This window comes from Ambystoma mexicanum, chromosome 1q, assembly GCF_040938575.1.
Source record: "Ambystoma mexicanum isolate Mex_15411 chromosome 1q, UKY_AmexF1_1, whole genome shotgun sequence".
In the NCBI taxonomy this organism is placed as follows: Eukaryota; Metazoa; Chordata; class Amphibia; order Caudata; family Ambystomatidae; genus Ambystoma; species Ambystoma mexicanum.
In genome coordinates this window covers 742,232,109-742,252,380 of record NC_090922.1, presented here as the reverse complement: position 1 = coordinate 742,252,380, position 20,272 = coordinate 742,232,109, and positions in this window count along the sequence as shown.

Sequence of the window (20,272 nt, the reverse complement as noted above, 5' to 3'; positions counted from 1 at the left end):
ACATGGGTGGGGGCCTGCTGGCAGGTGCCCCACAGTGCTGGGGGGTGGGGGTGGTGGGAGACATGGATGGGGGCCTGGTGGAGGCTGCCCCTGGTGACTGGGGGGGTGGGGGTGCTGGGAGACATGGGTGGGGGCCTGGTGGAGGCTGCCCCTGGTGACTGGGGGCGTGGGGGTGCTGGGAGACATGGGTGGGTGCCTGCTGGCAGGTGCCCCACAGTGCTGGGGGATGGGGGTGGTGGGAGACATGAGTTGGACATGGGTGGGGGCCTGCTGGCAGGTGCCCCACAGTGCTTGGGGGTGGGGGTGGTGGGAGACATGGGTGGGGGCCTGGTGGAGGCTGCCCCTGGTGACTGGGGGGGTGGGGGTGGTGGGAGACATGGGTGGGGGCCTGGTGGAGGCTGCCCCTGGTGACTGGGGGGTGGGGGTGCTGGGAGACATGGGTGGGGGCCTGGTGGAGGCTGCCCCTGGTGACTGGGGGGGTGGGGGTGCTGGGAGACATGGGTGGGGGCCTGGTGGTGGATGCCCCTGCACTGCTGGGGGGTGGGGGTGGTGGGGGACATGGGTGGGGGCCTGGTGGAGGCTGCCCCTGGTGACTGGGGGGGGTGGGGGTGCTGGGAGACATGGGTGGGGGCCTGGTGGAGGCTGCCCCTGGTGACTGGGGGGGTGGGGGTGCTGGGAGACATGGGTGGGGGCCTGCTGGCAGGTGCCCCACAGTGCTGGGGGGTGGGGGTGGTGGGAGACATGAGTTGGACATGGGTGGGGGCCTGCTGGCAGGTGCCCCACAGTGCTGGGGGGTGGGGGTGGTGGGAGACATGGGTGGAGGCCTGGTGGAGGCTGCCCCTGGTGACTGGGGGGGTGGGGGTACTGGGAGACATGGGTGGGGGCCTGGTGGATGCTGCCCCTGGTGACTGGGGGGGTGGGGGTGCTGGGAGACATGGGTGGGGGCCTGGTGGAGGCTGCCCCTGGTGACTGGGGGGGTGGGGGTGCTGGGAGACATGGGTGGGGGCCTGGTGGTAGGTGCCCCTGCACTCCTGGGGGGTGGGGGTGGTGGGGGACCTGGGTGGGGGCCTGGTGGAGGCTGCCCCTGGTGACTGGGGGGTTGGGGGTGCTGGGAGACATGGGTGGGGGCCTGGTGGAGGCTGCCCCTGGTGACTGGGGGGGTGGGGGTGCTGGGAGACATGGGTGGGGGCCTGGTGGAGGCTGCTCCTTGGTGACTGGGGGGGTGGGGGTGGTGGGAGACATGGGTGGGGGCCTGGTGGAGGCTGCCCCTGGTGACTGGGGGGGTGGGGGTGCTGGGAGACATGGGTGGGGGCCTGGTGGAGGCTGCCCCTGGTGACTGGGGAGGTGGCCGTGCTGGGAGACATGGGTGGGGGCCTGCTGGCAGGTGCCCCGCAATGCTGGGGGTGGGGGTGCAAGGGGACATGAGTTGGTGATCATTGGTGCAAGGAGACATGTGCCTTTGCTGGGGGGCATGCCCATGTTGGGTGGGCTGCCTGCGGGACATGACCAGGGATGCAGGGTAGTTCCCTGTGGTGTGGGCTGCCTGCAGGGGCCATGGAGGGTGTACAGGGAACACCTGCGAGGACCCACACTGGCAAATCACATGTAGGACTCCCCGGCACCCCTGAAATCCACGTACCCTGCTGAAATCGCGTGTAAAACTTCGTGCGCACCCCTGTAATACCCGCACGCAGCCCAATCGCGTGTGGAACTTCCCGCGCACCCCTGGAATACACGCGCCCAGGCCAATCGCGTGTGGAACTTCCCACGCACCCCTGAAATACACGCGGCCAGGACAATCGCGTGTGGAACTTCCCTCGCACCCCTGAAATACACGCGGCCAGGACAATCGCATGTGGAACTTCCCGCACACCCCTGAAATACACGCGGCCAGGACAATCGCGTGTGGAACTTCCCGCGCACCCCTGAAATACACGCGCCCAGGACAATCGCGTGTGGAACTTCCCACGCAACCCTGAAATACACGCGGCCAGGCCAATCGCGTGTGGAACTTCACGCGAACCCCTGAAATACACGTAGCACGCTCCCCCAGGCCCGATCGCGTGAGAAACTTCACGCGAACCCCTGAAATACACGTAGCACGCTCCCCCAGGCCCGATCGCGTGAGAAACTTCACGCGAACCCCTGAAATACACGTAGCCCGCTCCCCCAGGCCCGATCGCGTGAAAAAGTTCACGCGACCCCTGAAATACACGTAGCCCGCTCTCCCAGGCCCGATCGCGTGAAAAAAGTTCACGCGACCCCCTGAAATACACGTAGCCCGCTCCCCCAGGCCCGATCGCGTGAAAACGTTCACGCGAACCCCTGAAATACACGTAGCACGCTCCACCAGGCCCGATCGCGTGAAAAAGTTCACGCGAACCCCTGAAATACACGTAGCACGCTCCCCCAGGCCCGATCGCGTGAGAAAGTTCACGCGAACCCCTGAAATACACGTAGCACGCTCCCCCAGGCCCGATCGCGTGAGAAAGTTCACGCGAACCCCTGAAATACACGTAGCACGCTCCCCCAGGCCCGATCGCGTGAAAAAGTTCACGCGAACCCCTGGAATACACGTAGCCCGCTCCCCCAGGCCCGATCGCGTGAGAAAGTTCACGCGAACCCCTGAAATACACGTAGCACGCTCCCCCAGGCCCGATCGCTTGAGAAACTTCACGCGAACCCCTGAAATACACGTAGCACGCTCCCCCAGGCCCGATCGCGTGAGAAACTTCACGCGTACCCCTGAAATACACGTAGCCCGCTTGCCGTGCTGGTACAGGGTTAGCGCAGCCCTTTGCGCTGGATTGGGGATTTTGATGGCTTTTCCCTGCGCGGAAGGCGTTCTTGGGGGCGTTACTGGCGCTGCTGCAAGGTCGCTGCGCCACTGTGCACCACGGCTGGTTTTGGTGGCTGGAATCCATGAATACGCTGTGCGCGGAAATGGGTTTTGGCGCACGCGGCTGGCGCAGGGATTCGCACGCGCACACTGTGCGCCAGCCGCGTGCGCCACTTGTGCGCTTGATTCTATGAATTACCCCCTAAATGTTTCGATAACATTCAGCGTGTGACCAAATCAATTAAAATTGAACTTTTTTTCTTTGCTCTCGTTTCGTAAATCTGCAAATGTTTATCGTGAGTCACGCGCTGTACCTTTTGGGTACACAGGGTGTTTGTTTTGGGTAAACGAAGCACTTCGGTCACACAGTGAATTGCAAGGCTGGTGCTTCAACTTGGCACTAGACCACCATAAAGGTTATTATGTTGCTCCTAATCGCCGGTACTGCGTACGGACATATTGGACCTTGTATGTCGTCCAAAATATGGTCAAGTAGATCCAGTGATTGATATGTAGCTGCAGCTGGCATTTGAAGAAGCCATCGGTCGGGGTCTGGAATAGATGACAATCGCAGAACGGCACGATATACCTGTTTGCAAAAGATAAAAATCGAAAAAGTGTCTCACTAGCTGATCTTTATTACAATGAATCATTTCCTTTTTTAGCGTAGAGGTGACACAATGTGATTCGAGAGAATACAACATGGAATATCAAAGTACTCTGCTATTTGCTTCCGAAGATAGTGCGAATGAGATGTTGAGCTCTAAACGTAATTCGTAAACTGAGGCAAGATTTCGAGGTGCAAAAACAAAGTAATGATTTATTAGCGTAGAGCCAGGGAGAAACGAGTGGTGGTCTACAAGCGTCTCGATGCTGGCCTGCCCAAGTGCCCGGTAGATAGCCCTGCACACAAAGGTTGTACTAGCACTTCATTGCAATATGTCAAACAGAACGAACAAGTACAATGTCACCCAGTAGTAACTGTCATGCAACATCCCCTGTCAACGCATCCACGAGAACATGAATTTTGAAGCATGGGCACAGAATATTGGGGGCTATCACTGCTTGTTGTTCGTGGTGCTGCTCAGCTGTAGGTGGGATTTGCCAATGACAGAATGCCCCCTATTCCCAAATTATAGTCGGGGTAACAAAAAAACGGATTCAAAATGTGTCTAATAATAGGGCCACCTCTGCTTATCTCATGGCCCCCTACCCCATGGCATGTTTTCATAGTCAGTACTTCTTGCGTGCCTAGAATGTTTTGTGGCCTAGGTCTAATCTCTTTTGTAGGTCCAGCAGTTATTCAGCTTTTTGCAGAACTTTATTGCAAGTCAACTGCCAAAACCCAAATATTCTTACACAGTTACCCATTGGTCATTAACAGGAAAAATGAAGGTCCCACAGTATCTCAATTAAACTGTGAAATGTGAAAGCAATCTTAATGATTTAAGATAAACTGTACAAATAAAGTACAGCTGTACAAATAAAGTATGCATTTTGCCTTTTGAAATCTATCCTCTCAGTAATGAGAGGATAGATTTCAAAAGACAAAATGCATACTTTATTTGTACAGTTTATAGAAAATATTTTTGCAAAAATAAAAACAGACGGTAATCATTTCAACCGGGATTTGAACGATTTAACAAGCTTTGCTTTGGGTGGATATGGCACGCTGGCAATGTTTTGTGGCAATATATGTGTGCTCTGAACAGATTCCATGAGTATGCATCTCAACGACATTAAAAATAAGATCTTTCACAAAATCAAATTCCATTTTCTCATATATATTGACAACCCATTTTTTGCTTCTTTTCGTAAAGGCCATAGTGTAGCAAAGCATCCTTAAGTTTCCTGCAGTCCTAGATTGTTCCCGGCCCACATTCTTGTTATGCACTAATACCACAAGCAAAGTCTGACATTTCATCCAAAATGCAATCTCTTTGGGCTGTATTTTAGGCACATATTGTGGAACACCTCCAAATCTCCTGTGTGACAGAATTCTGTGAGTCCCTTAAGATCTCTTGATAGAGTTTTATCAAACACAATCTTCTCAAGGGCTTTGTGTGGAGATGAAGATGTGATCAACCACTTCTTCCATGCCTGCTCTGGGGACAAAGAGCCATGTTCACATTGGTGGAAATGTAGGTTTTCTGTCCAGTGATGAACGTTGGAACAGTGGTGCATTAATGACCGCCATTTTTCCAGTAGAATTTCCACAGACCCATCACATGTTTTTGAGCTCGACCAAAGATGGTTGCTGAAAGACTAGGACCATTGCAAAATACCTTCCAAACCTTTTTTTTCCCTGCAGCCAAGTCTTTTTTATTGATTGATTTGGCAACATTCCATATATCAAATTGATGTTTAATATTTGGATACTGCTCTCTCATTGTCTTGGCTATTGAAACGTGTCTGTCCATGGCTATGAGGTCGATTTGCATTCCCCTCGATTGTAGATCTTCCAGTGATTTTGTAAAACCAAGTTTCTCCATGGCCACCGAGGATTTACATTGGGACACCTGCACGACCACCAAACTCACAATTTTCTTACTTTCCATGTCCTGAAGATGGTAGGTGCAGAAAATCTGGGGCTGTCACACTGTCCATCGCCGGCTAGCCTGAACTGTTTGTCAGGGAATGTACTTTGAATAGCCAACTGTTCAATTCTCCAAGCATCACTAATGGCAGGGAATAGATAATCACGTTGGTATTTGTAGTATTGTGTTTTAGAAATGAAATGGAGTCCCACAAACTGAAAGAAATTGGATAACTTCATGAAACTGGAGTCACTGAAAAGTAAAGCTGCTGCACACAGTAGATTGCCAGCTGGCAGTTTCTCCAGCATCGGTTGAGCGGACCATGAAAATGCTTTATGCGACTTTTCATAGTTGGCATGTATTTTGAGGTTACTGCCTTGTGTTAGACGAGTCACGCTCACTAATGGCTTTCCACACACTTTCTCTCCCACTGAATGCACACATTTCAGCATCTGTATCTCCATCAAGCTGCTGTCGAATTCTATGTATTTGGCCTCTTTTATTATACTGTCATCTGGCAACACTGTGGTTTCGGAGTGAACCGTTGTGGGCATATCAGCCAAACCGGACATACTATAGTTGATATCTTTGTCTGTTTTGTCGGTCAATAGTGTTGATGCTTCAGTTTCTGTCATTTCAACATCTGTTACTTGACGATGGATAGGAGAAAAGATCAATGTGGACTGTTTTTTGGGGGGCATTTTTTTGGCGGGTATAGATTGTGTCAAGTGCTCATCTAATAATGTTAAACTATCATCTAAAAATTCAATTTCACCTTCCTCTGGCGGAGCAGGCGCATTGTAGCAATGGTCCACGAACACTTTGATGGAATCACCGGTCTTATTAAATTCATTTTCTGGTCATTGGACATAGGCATCTCAAGTGTGAACACGACGCACCTCAATGAATAGTTCCTCCATGGTGAAAACAGTTTGGCAAGCAGCATATGTCGTTTGTATCGCTGTCTGTGTCTGCATAGTCCGTACTCCATCGGCAACTACAGGACAGATAGGAAAAGGGATGTTCAGTGTAAATCCAACATACAGTGTTGTACAATTGACATTAAAAAAGCACAATGAAGGCCTTAGCACAACACTATTGCCAACAATAGAAAGTGTTTATAACTAACCTTATTTTTATTTCTTTTCTTTGAAACCTTCTTTGCTCTAACATCAGCAAACTGGCGCACCGACTCAGATACACGTTCCTCCGGTTCAATATACGGATCTTGTATACATCCATACAAAAAATAGTATCCATTTAAAATAACTCATTGGCATTACCCATCTAATTAGACCGACTTTCTTTCATTCGATGGCACTGTCAATGCGCATACCTCTGGGTCCAGATCAACTGTAAGGTCTGGTTCCGGAACAACCATCATGAATAATGTCATTGTAGAGGACGCTGCAGCATCTCCCTGAAAAACATTACTTGCATTAGTAAGGACGAAAAGATTGGAACGGGACACACAATTTGGAAAGACGACAAATGTACATATCAATAGTAAAGTAGGAATGAAACATTGTGTAAAACAATTACACAATATGAAAATATGATCAGATTATCTCGTCATATTGAGCTATGAAGACCCATACCACTGGCACCGGATCAACTAAGAGGATGTTCTAATTGTAGTGGACGCTGCAGCATCTCCCTGAAACACAGTTCTTGCATTATTAAGGACGAAAAGATTGTAAACGGGACACCCAATTTGGAAAGACGACAAAGGTACATATCAATAGTAAAGTAGGAATGAAACATTGTGTAAAACAATTACACAATATGAAAATATGATCAGATTATCTCGTCCTATTGAGCTATGAAGACCCATACCTCTGACACCGGATCTACTACGAGGGGAGTTTGGATTGTAGTGGACGCTTCAGCATCTCCCTGAAACAAAGTACTTGCATTAGTAAGGTTGAAAAGATTGGAAACGGGAAAACACAATTTGGAAAGACAACAAAGGTACATATCAACAGTAAAGTAGTAAAGAAACATTGTGTAATGCAATGATACATTGTAAAAATATGATCACATTATCTAGAATTCCGTGCATAAAACCAGTCTGGAACAGAATAGCTAGGTAACATTACCTGATACGCGCTCGAAGTGGTTGATGACTCCAGGCAAGGCATGGATGTTGAATCCTGTTCCTTCATATTCGGTGAATAGTCATGGAGTGGTAAAGGGAAAGTATTAATCGATTTAGAAATTCCAACACAATAAAATGGCATGTAAGGGGACTGAATACGAGAAAATTACACTTATTAAAATGCATAATATAGCTTAGTTATCAGTCCCCATTTTTCTATGAGGGTTCTACAAAACAAGGACTGTTTTGTAGCAAAAAAGTAATTATTTCAACAGCTATTGAATCACATAAATATGGAAAGTACTATAAGTGGCATTTACAGGCGTAAAGCTAAATCTGGAAGAGTGACGCACCTGTGGCGGCATTTTCACGAGTAAAGTCGGAATAGCGTTTGGGAGCAATTTCCGACTTGTTCTCAGTTGATTCCTCTTTGTGTACAAGGATGTGTCGTACATATCTGGGGAGAAGTGCTGGCTGCAGATGCGGTATCGATGACCCCTCTTGTCCTCCAAGACTTGTTTGAATCTACTTTCAAGGTCCTCCGGTGGATATCCGCAACGTCTGACCCATTCTCTTATTCGATCAACAGTCTTAGGGAATACATGCATTGTAATGCCTTTGGATTTGTCATGGGTCTTCAAAGGGCAACCGAAAATGGAACATGCAGGCATTGTTGTAAATTCTGCAAAATAAAGGTCAACATTATTAAATAAATATTTTGCATAAGCATGTGAGAAAGAATGAATTGGACCATACACTGTTCATTGCACGCTTTCTTTTGGGCACCACAGCAAAACCAGTGCAGCGTGTGCGGCTGTATTATAGGGTACATTTCACAAACGATTCACTGATGTGTTGAAAATCAGAACATGTTACTCGTCCCTCGAATGTTCTATCATGCACGAAAAGGAAACATGCTTATACTATACACCGGTCCGCGAAGGATGCAATACGATGCCAATTGACACTGATAAAAATTGATATATCGATAACATAACAAAAGAAACTCAAGTCAATAGCAATGATTCAAATTAACATAGCAGTACGGAGTTAGATACTTCGGAATAGATATAAATGTACAAATGAAGGAGATATGATTCGGATACATGCCCTTACCTTGACCAACAAATAGTTGGATTCAGCAAGCAGAGTAATTAGTGGCAGGAGAACAGGGAGATGTTCACAGGTAGCACACTGACAAGTTCACTCGAAGCGGTCACAGAGTGGCACGATCATGAGTTGACTTGCTGTGCCCAAAGATGTTCTCATTGTAAATATCCAGTGGTTTATAAAGAATAACAAAAAGGGGTGTGTTTGTGAATGCATGACGTGTATATGTCGTGGTATTATGTGGATTACAGGGGCACGGTCTGCTTCAGGGCAGGCCTGCCTGGAGACACGGGGTCTGGGGAGGCCATGTGAACAATGGCCCCTGGGCGTAGGATACCTTTTGAAGTGTACATGTTGTTTGACACCTTGGCCGTTCACGCCCCTGACAGCACCCCATGGCAGTGCACATACACTGGTGCAAACTGCCTTTGATAGTGGGGGGTGGGATGGATGGGCCGGGAGGCATGCAGAGAAGGCACTGGAACACTGCTGAATGGAGACACACTTATGTGGATTGCAGGGGCACGGTCTACTTCAGGGGAGGCCTGCCTGGAGACACAGGGTCTGAGGAGGCCATGTGAGCAATGGCCCCTTGGCGTAGGATACCTTTTGAAGTGTACATGTTGTTTGGCACCTTGGCAATTCGCGCCCCTGACAGCGCCCCATGGCAGCACACATCCACTGGTGCGAACTGCCTTTGATAGTGGAGGTGGGATGGATGGGCCGGGAGGCGTGCAGACAAGACACCGGAACAATTCTGAATGGAGAGACACTTATGTGGATTGCAGGGGCACGGTCTGCTTCAGAGGAGGCCTGCCTGGAGACACAGGGTCTGAGGAGGCCATGTGAGCAATGGCCCCTGGGCGTAGGATACCTTTTGAAGTGTACATGTTGTTTGGCACCTTGGCCGTTCACGCCCCTGACAGGCCCCCATGGCAGCACACATCTACTGGTGCGAACTGCCTTTGATAGTGGGGGGTGGGATGCATGAGCCGGGAGGTGTGCAAACAAGGCACCGGAACACTGCTGAATGGAGACACACTTGATTCACTTAAAAACTGAAACAACCATTGATAAAAAATATGTTGCGTTTTATTTGGTTTCTTATTTTGATGGCACAATAATACTAGACATTGTAAAGGTTGGTTGCAGCTCAGCAAGGGAAAATCCCCTGTACTGACCACTGTCGCTGGGGAAAGTTTGTCTAATGGCGCCAACGACACAGGCGGGTATTACTCGTCGAACGCGGTGTCCAAGCCTCCCATGAAGCCACCATGTGCACGAACGATAGGCCACCAGCCGGTACCACCTATGAAAGAGAAAGATACAATCTGTTTTTAAATGACCAAGATAAGTGTATTAAACCTTAGTTGTCAATGACAATTCTTGTATGCAATGGCATTTTTGCCATGAAAAATGCTAACTAGACACTGGACAATATTGAATTACTTTTATGCGACTATTACTAGAGAATTGCAAGACTAAACGGATATGACAATGATATCTTGAAGTTACAAGAATGTAGGGGTCAACCAAGAAATAGTAGTGGCCTAATTGACATCACAACCAGACTAGACTTACTCGTTACTTGGATTACGAGGGCGAACTGTTGCACGAAGTTTGTGCATAAGCACCATCAAAATCCTCAACACGGACCGTGTAAGACAGACTGCCGTGAAGTCTGGCAGCTCGGTAATGCATTGCGGCTGTGGATCGCCTTGCGATATGTAGCACAAGCACCCAGAGTTTTCTCGGCAGCAGCAGTTCTCCATCTCAGTTGGCATTAGCGTGCACCGATTGCAGGTACATCAGGTGGAAACACCGTCAATGCGAATAGGCCCAGGCTCTTCATCTGTTGAAACGTCCGTCCAACTGTTGTCCAAATCCCCATTGTCAACAGAGCTTGCTCTTTCCAGTAATTCCTCCTCGGAATACTCGGGCTCGTACAGGTAGGGCATTATTGTTGCCATTGTGTGGTAAAGAAACAAAAATAATTTATTGTGGTCGTACTGGTATCTGTTCACACGGGCTGCAAGCAACGAAGGTAGCTGACCAGAGCACAGAAACAAGTCACAGAATACTCAAAGAAATACAGTGAGAGGAATGGACAACAAAATCTGCTGTTGTGTGTTGCGAAACTCTCTGTTTATACTCGTCGAGGAAAGAGGCTTCCTGCCGTTTCCATGGTGACACGTCATTAACTGAGGCACAGAGAATGTTGACATGAGACGTGATTTGGCGTTGTGAAATGGCCGGTACGCGTCTAGTGATGTCAGGCTCAGGGGCGGGATATATGATTTAGTGCCACAAATGCAGCTCACCCAGGGCGATGCGACAAGTGATAGTATTATCACAAAATGGCCGCGCCCTGCTGCCTGATTTTGCTTGTGTTCAAGAGAGGAAAACTCGGGTAAGGTGCATAGGACATGTTTGTACGATCGATCGAATTATGATTAAAAGCACATAGCCGGCCCATAGGGACAATAATATTTTTTGACCGAACCATTCCTTTAACATTGTTACATATAGTGGTAGGGTCATTAGCAGTTTTCTTCTTCATTATAGATTTTTCTTTTTGGAAGTGGGGCCCTAGTTTTATTTAGTGGTTGCTGGTTTAGCTTTGTAGAGTGACTGTATTAGCAGTTTTTTTGAATATTTGCTATACTTTCTGCTAGAGGTGGATGAGTATTTGGCATGCTTTTATTTTTATCTTCTCTATTTTTTCTTTTGTTTTCTGTGGAGTTCCTTCTTAGTAGGCATTCTTTTCTGTCTGTTGGAGAAAAAAGGAAAGTGTGGGTGTTAGGGAAAATTCTCCCGAATGGCTAATTTCCCTCACCTACTGTGTCCCTCAGCAGCTTTGCTGAATTTCCGGGATATATTTTTTTCACCTGGTAAGATTGTGTGAGCCTTTTTCCCCACTCTTACATGTGTTTTGCTGTGTGAGTTTAAGATTTTCTTGTGTTCATAGACTGTGGAGCCTCACCTACTCCATAGGCATTATCTTTTTACTTTGTGTTACACAGCTCCTTCAGTGCAGTGACACAGGGTTGTCTTTTTGACTTCCCAACTCCGACTCCATTTTCTGGCACTGACTACTGTCTCCAGAACATGTTAAGTTTCCATTGACTTTATTAGTCTCTTTTAAAACTCACTGACCCAGTACAAACTATCTTAAATAGAGTTCTGGAAAGGGGTAATACTTATACCTTTTGTTTGTTTTTCTTGAAGCATGGTTTCGCTCCCTTTTCATTAAGACTTGGCTGGTGGCAGTGGTAACTAACCTATTTTTCCTACCGCGGTTATATTAAATAGCCCTGGTATTGTTTTAGGCTATCTTGGTAGCCTCGAACTTAAACCCGCTAGACCATGTACGTTTTTATATGGTTCCGGCTGGGTTTAGTTGCCATTTCTTTTTGTAAAAGTCTTTCTCCAGTTTTACTCTGCTGGCCAAACCAGGTTTGGTTCCTCTGTTCACCATCCTTTTGCAGGCTTCTGCACAGAAGCCCTCCTTAGGCGCCTGTATGTCTGGTGGGGACATGATGTGAGGGAGGGGTTTAGGACTCCCTGCACAGGGTCTGCTTGGAGACCCATGTCGCACTCTGATCTGACAGCCACCCTGCTGTGTGATTGACAGCCAGGCTATGTGAATGGGGGAAAACTGCATAAAAAGCAGGTCTCGGGGTCTGGAAAGGCAGGTTCGCCACTGGAACAAGAGAACCGAAGAGGAGCTGACAGAAGAGGACCCCTACCATGAATGAACCTCCCAATGAAGCCCTGCTGCAGGTTCAAATCTTCATACTCCAATGACAGGGAAAATCTGCAAAGAATCTTCCCCTCTTGAGTTGGTGGGAACAACCAGTTTACCAAACTGCTTGCCAGGCCTCCCTTCTCTGGTCGAATCTGCTGTACAGAGATACAGTGAACCGGATAGCCAAGAGGAACAGACCCTGCTTGCGTTTTAAGGAGCGTACCTTTTATTTGTTGCTTTGCTCTGCTGCTGGTTTCTTCCCTGGGCAGTGCAGGAACCTCCAGTCTTCCTACTTTGTGTCAGTCTGACAGTCGCTGCAGGAACCGTGAGCCTGCAGGACCTGCCAGGAACGTCCGCCTCAGCTATAGCCGTCTTCTCCGTTTAAGGTACTGTTCAGATCCAGTTGTTTGTGTCATCCAGCCACGGTAAAGTGTGTGAAACCTTTCCCAAATCCGAGGGCTTGTCCATTTTTTAAGCCAACTTTTCTACCATCCAACTTCGTCCTGAACTATTGGCAAAGACTTAACCGTGAACTACCCTGAACTGTGTGATCTTGAGCAACAGACTTTGACCCATTAACATTGGCCCAGGCCTATTAAATTGATTTCCTTGCTGCAGTTCCTTTTTCTAGATTGCCCTGCCTATTACATGCTGGTACTGCTACACTTTGTTGATAACTTTGTCTTTCCCTCCCTTTTTGAATTACTGGAGTGCCATTTTTTGCTCTCATTTCATTTTGAGCCTAACTTGTCCAGAATCTATTGGGTGTGGTGTAGTGTATTAAGAATATGATTTTTCAACTACTTTGCTTTAGTGAAATGTTTTACAACTGATGTGTAAATAAATGTATATTCTTTTACTCAGAAACCTTGAGTCAGTGTTTGTTTGTACTTGCTGTCCTTTGTGTAACTATTGAGACTGCTCACTTACTCTTGAGGTAAGTCTGGCTACTTAGCCATCGCTACCACTTTACTGTGAAGTACAGGCTTGTACCAAAGGTGCATTTGTACTGTCACTTGTAGTAATTGTGTGTGGTGTTCCCAAAGGGTACTGCATATAATTCTGCCTAACAGTGGGTTTGAAAGTTGTGGAATATATTTACTTGTTTTTTGAATGAGTGTTTGAATATGATGGCAGACATAAATAGAGGGCTGTGTGATTGTGCAATGGACTACTAGTTGGGGTTGGGAATGTTGTAAGAATAGCTGTGTGTGTAGATGTGTGAAGGGCTCGGGTTAGTGCGTAAGAGAGTGCTAGTGAGTGCTATGATAATGCTGTTTAGATGAGAATACAAACAGTGTACATGTTGAGGTGTAATGACTAAGAGTGAAGTAAATGTTGATTTGAAAGGAATTTTGTAGGCTACTATGCGGCTAAAGTTTACTGTATGAGTAACAGAAATAATACTACTACACTACTGCACCTACTTTGTAGGATGTGAAGAGTAGTTTTCTTCAGGTTGTACTCTTCCAGGAGGTTGTTGTTCACTGCAATTGTGAAAGAAGAAAGTTAGTGGCTATGGATGGTAAAGGTGAAGTAATTTTAGAACGAGAAGACAATAATTATGAAAGTAGGAGGAGTTGTTGGGAAGAAGAGTTAATAACATTGGTCCACATTAGGAGTATGGTGTTAACCCTGTCAGTGCTGCAGCAGGTTTGCCACCAGATTCCTAATATTTTTTTGCCAACTAACCTCCGGGTACCGCCATGATATTTTCAGTCCTGATTGCCTGGAAAGTCAGGTGCCGGAAAATGTTAGTCCCTATTCCTGTGGAGTCTCATAAGACTCTATGGGAATGGGACATGGGAGCACTGGCACTGTTGCTAATGGGCTGGTGCTCCCATGATAAGTATGCCTAATGGGGATTGCATTTTTATACAATGCAAAATGGAAAATGCTGAGCATTTAAAAAGCTGTCCTTTTTGGGAGTCTGTACATGAAAGTTAAAAATGGTTTTGTGGATTTATAGCAGCACTGTGTGTAACCTTTCTATAAAACAAGAAATGGAGATGGAAATATTTGTAGAAGACTTTTAAATGGCACTTGTGTGAAGGTTTATTATGTTGTCAGGACATACATACTTGTGAATGCTATGCATTCTAATGTGTAGTTGCTTATCAAAGGATCGTTCTTTTGTTTGTATTTTGAGAGTTGTGGTTGCACTATTTCCATTAGAAGTCACAGAATGCAGAGAAAAATCGAGGAGCCAATAAACACATACAGCTTAGAAAGGGGAATGTTAGCAAGTTTGCATGTACTTGAAAGGCGATAAAATTGCACACATTGGGCCTCATTACACGGTAGGCGGTAAGGGTTAACGGTCACCGGTAATGGTACCGGTGAACGTTAACCCTTACCGCCTTACTATGAGGTCCCTTAGCGGGTTGGAGAATTTAACGCCTGCTTTTTGCAGGCGTTAAAAACCATCCCGCTAAGGGACCTTGGTGCTAATTACGGCACCTAAAATTTGCGGTACCGTTATTAGCACCTTCCCCATTCCCATTATGCCCTATGGGGCAAAAATGGGAATGGGGAAGGGCAATGGGGGAAGGGGGAATTACCACCCCACCAACCTTGGAATAGGGCAGTAATTCCCCTTTCCACCAAGGCGGTGCCGGAATTTTACCGGCATGGACCAAGGTGCTATAGCACCTTGGTCCACCGCCTACCGTGTAATGAGGCCCATTGAGTGTTATTTCAAAATGTTGGAGAAATAGTTTCCATTTTCTTTCATTTAATTTTTAAAACGTACACACAGTACTTTTGTAAATATATACATGCATTTATTTTTAAACGTGTTGCATTTTTCTATTTTTCATTTCATGTACTTTCCATGCTTTAGTAACATACATGCAGTTTTCATTTGACTTTGCATTGTGGGAGTTTTAGTGTAACTTTGTTATTGGGATAAGTGGCATTAAAAGTGATACAATGAAAGAAAAAAGAAGACTTGGTAGATTATAATGGTCATATTGGCAAGTATGCATGAACTGTTAATAGATTGAACTTTCACAAAGGATCGTTCACTTATACATGCTGTACAACTAATTTTAAATGCAGTTTACTTTTCTTTCACAAAAAAAGCCACAGGCAGTGCTGCTGAAATTGCAAATACGTATTTTTAAACTGTTATGACAATGCTCATTCAAAAAAAAAAAAAACTTTTCAACCAGAGAGCATTGTCAGGTAACTGCCACTTGATGTCAGGAGGTGCGACAAATGAGAGTATGATTATTGAGTAGTAGGTTAATGCAGGGTAAGTGGCAGGAACCCTGTTTACATGCATTTGTAAAAGAGTTGGAAATATAATTAAAACAATGTATGCATACCTGTACTTTGTGTTGATAGATGCAGATGTGGTTGAATCTGAAAATAGAAATCTTGGAGATTTTTATAGTAGTTTTGATGCAGGTGCTTGTGAGTAACAGGAGACATGTACTCTGAGAGTTCAACTGTACATCTGAAGTGTTGAACTTCGAAGACAAAGTTAGATGTAGAGTTTTTGAATGTGTTTGGTGGACGGGTGTGTGCCTGCTTGAAAGTAGTCAATGAGGGAGTGCTACAAAGATTACATTGGAAAGGGAAGAAGGGCTGCTCTGTGTTATGGGTCCACGGACAACGCAGTAGTCCGCGGACAGGGCATGCTACACCCAGGTCTTTTAAGGCTGCCGGGAATGGAAAGGGGACTTTGGAGATTTGCCAATGAGGTCTTCTGGTTGTGGTTTATAGGAAGAGAGAGCAGCAGTTCATTTCATTGCTGTATGTAGGGAAGATGGCTGTGGTTGTTGAGATGAGAGGTCTTACTGTTTGATGGTGGGAGATTCTTGGATGGTGAATCCGAAAAGGTACACAGAAATGTGTGGCATTTCTGCTAACATTGGATTGGAGGGAGTGGAGGTTTCATGGTATGGTGGCTGGCCAAAACTGGAAGAATTTATTTGCACATTGCAATAACATGTCTCATTTCCAATGTCCAGATATCTTTGTGGTCCATTTTGGAGACATAGTTTGGGCTACATCAGTGCAATATCTTTGCAGATTGGATTGAAACATATGGTGAAAGCACTAATGAAACTATTTCCACCTGGAAAGATAATCTTTTATCACATAACCCCTAGGGCACTATGAAGACCAAGACGCAGGAAGGCACCTTGTGAAATAAGGGGTATGTTCATTTTTGTATGATGTTGGGATGACATCCTTCCCAAATGAGCTGCTGGATGGTGGACATCATTTCTTCAGTGATGGCATGACTTTTACTGATTGTGGTAATGCGATCTTTCTTAAGAACATTCAAAATGCACTCAGAAAGTTCTTGTGAAAATGATGTAGAGTGCATGTGAGTAGTTGTAGGAAAGAAAATCTGAAAAGCCCCCCAAAAAAAATCAAAACGGGAAAAAAGGTTTTTATCAGAACACCACCACAGAGTAAATAACTTAGATTGCGTTTAATCTCTCTTCCCGCCCCCTTCAATTGTACAATCTGTCCACAGACACTGCGATAATCAGTGGATGGCATGTGCCACATGTGCGTCTTTTGAGGATGCCAGCCATGGAAATTGTACTGTGCAGGCCAGGGGATTAGCCAATCAGGTTTCCTGAATATGGTATGCAAGGAGAGAATCTGGCAGAATGTCTCTTTGCTGAGAGGAGTGCAAATGGCTATGGCTATATCTTTCAGGAGGCAGAATATGTGGATTTTGGGGGACTCGTGGATCCAGTGGCTGATGGTGTATGCAGAGTATTGTGGAGTGGCTGAAAATCTTGGATTTGATGATGTTCTTTTGCAATGGTATGGAGTGCTCGGCATGATTTTGTGTACATTTGGTCAGACTGTAACATCCAGACATTATCATTGTTTGTTGTAGAGGGAACAGTTCAGGATAGGTCACTCCAATTTCACTGAAGTTTGCAATGAAGGAGACATTTGGCAAATTGAAGGAAATGTTCCTGAATTCTAGACTGATTTTTTCTCGCATTGCCCAGAAACAGATGTGGATGCGCTCAAGTTCATTTGCTCCACAAGTGGATAAAGCGAGGTGCAATGTCAACAAGTCTGTGTGTGCATTTTTGGGAGATGTTGGCATGACGTCTTTCCATAATGAAAATGTTAAATTTGACATTGCCAATATGTTCCGCAGAGATGGAGTACAGCTTACTGAGGCAGGTAATCAGCTTTTTTCTGCAAAACATTAAACATGCTTTGAAGCACTTCTTGTAATATAGAAAGCATTTGCCAGTAGGTAAAAAAAAAATACATGAAAAATGTGGGAAATAAAATGCCTACTTTTTTGCAAGTTTAAAGAAAAAGTTCAGTTTAATAGAATGTTGTTTAGTTTACTTTAAAAATTGAAAACAAATAAAAACAAAAAACACAATACAAGGTTCATCTCAGAGCCACCACTTTCCCATGCAAATGTTTTCTATACCAGCATCACACATATTATTCGGTGTCTGTAGACTACCAGGCTGTCCGCAGACTCCACAGGCCGTTTAGGGGCCTCTAACTTGTTTTAGTACTTCTGAAAGGTGGCTCTGAAAAGAACCTTTTTTGTATTTGTTGTGTTTTATATTTTTTGGGGCATTTTAGTTTGCAGCAGAAACAAGGGAGGGGAGGGAAGAGAGGGAAGGTGCACCTACCACAGCGGTGAAGGTGCAGGTAGAGAGAAGAAGACGTTGTTTCGCTTTGATCAGGTAGGGGACAGTGTTTAACATGCTCCTTGACTGCTGCCTCAAAAGCACTCTGAAATTGCTCACCCCTACAAAGTGGTGTGTCACAGAATATGTACAGCACTGTCACCCTCGAAAGGTAAGGGTTGACAGTGTTATGGATGGCCTGCAAGGCTTCGACTGGGATCCCCTGCCCAACAGGAGTGTAACTTGTGGTGAAAAGAGTGGATAATGAGGATGAGGTAGTGGCTGTCAGCCAACTTGTATCTGAGAAAGGTAAAACATTTCGAACTGCTGCCTTGCGATTGGACCTGAGGTGGAGTACAGAGCTGGTTTTCTGTGACTGAGTACAACCATCGAACCTTGTCTGCCTAGCCTTTCGTATACCCCCAAAGGTGGTAAAAAGCTGCCACACCCAAGATTCACAACAGGAGTAGGAGAGGGGGACTTCCAGTACCTGTTCATCTTCCTCTTCATCCACTTCTGTATCACCATGCCTGTTCCCCTCTACAGGCCCTCCAGATGGTGGCGGTGGGCAAGCTGCAGTGGCCATAGTAGAAGCCACTGTGGTCTTCATCAATCACAGAAAAACCAGCAGGTGCTCTCTCCTGAAACACTGATTCACAGCAGTAATGGGCGGGTCCCTTCAGCCGGGCTGTCCTCAGATTGTGCTACTGTCTGCGGACTACCGAGCCACACATATGGCTCAAAAAGTTATAATAAATTACCAGATCAACAAAGACACAGTCTAGGAGTTCTGCAAGGGTAAGGTTGCAGCTTGAAACATCCTAGATTGGCCCAAAATGCAGTTTTAAACTGTCCAGGTTTACGGACACCGTCCGCTGATACTTCTGACATGCAGCACGGGTGCAGTCAAATGATGACGTCCCCGGAAGTATGGGGACATGACGCCTGTCCTGTGGACACCTATTGGGTGGGAGATGGTGTGCGCATGCATGACAGTGTCTGCAGGACAGGAACGGAGTCCCCTAACTAATTAAAAGTTTGACACGTGTAGTGGACATGTCCAGACAAGCGCGCTGTCCAGTGGCACAGTGAGAGCAGGTGTGCATACATGCCATTATCTGCAGGACAGCGATGGAGTTCCCGAACTAATTAAAAGTGAGACACATGTTGTCTGGGGGCAAAGTAAGAGCAGGTGTGCAAGCCTGTCTTTGTCTGCAGGACAGGGGTGGCGTCCCAAACTAATTAAAAGTGAGACACATGTGAGCAGACATGTCCAGACAGTTACGGTGTCTGGGGGCACAGTGAGATCAGGTGTGCCTGCATTCTAGTGTCCGTGTAACTAATTAAAAGTGCCACACGACAGAGCGGACATGTCCAGTACAGTGTCGAGGGGCACCTCCATTTTGGTCACAAAAAGGCTGGACAAGTCACATGGTCCACAGAGTGCAAATTGGGGATCTAAAAAAAAAAAAACAGCATCACACACATACATATATTTATTGAAAACAAAAACATACATCCAGAGAGGGGGAATTGGGATTTTCTACACACTGTTCATGAGGGGAGAAAGGGATTGAGGTTTCTGCATAGCCTCTTTCATTTAGGGAATTTGATGGGAGATGATTGGTTGGGACAGGGTGAATGGGTACAGGTACAAGTCGTGCAGTGATATCATACATTTTTCTTCAAGTGATGTTTCACAAACATCATCAACTGTATTGAATTTATATTTAGTTCATCTATTTTTGCTGACAAATTCATCAGTTCATTGTGTGCATTTGCAGTCAGGGGCTGTCTGTGCCCATCTTCAGGTTCACTCAAATGTAATTTGGGCCTGGTTTCCTCATTCCCACTATGTGCTGTTAAAGAGAAAACCATGTTTTAGTGATATCTCCACAAATTACATCACTTTCTCTGCTTTAAAAATGCATTCTGTGCCAATAGAGATCTTTTCTTCACTCATTTCGTCATGGGGGATATGTTCCTCCAACCATTCCAGTGTACTTGCCATTTCTGTTCAAAGAAAATAATACTGCTATTTCTTACAAGTTATGTATACATAATAATGTATAATGTGATAGAAATAAATAGAGTGTACTTGCTATTTCTCTAAGGATTTCTTTTGGAATAACTTCCAGGTGCTTGTCAGTGTGTGAGCAAGGTTCCAGTGAGGTGATACTTTTAGGTGTACAGTTAAGCTTTGTGCTTGGTGCATTCCATTATGTTGTGCAGCCTATGAAAACCTGTTTCTGGTTTCTCAAGTACCAAATTCCTATAACTATTTTTTTGTGGATTTGGTCCATC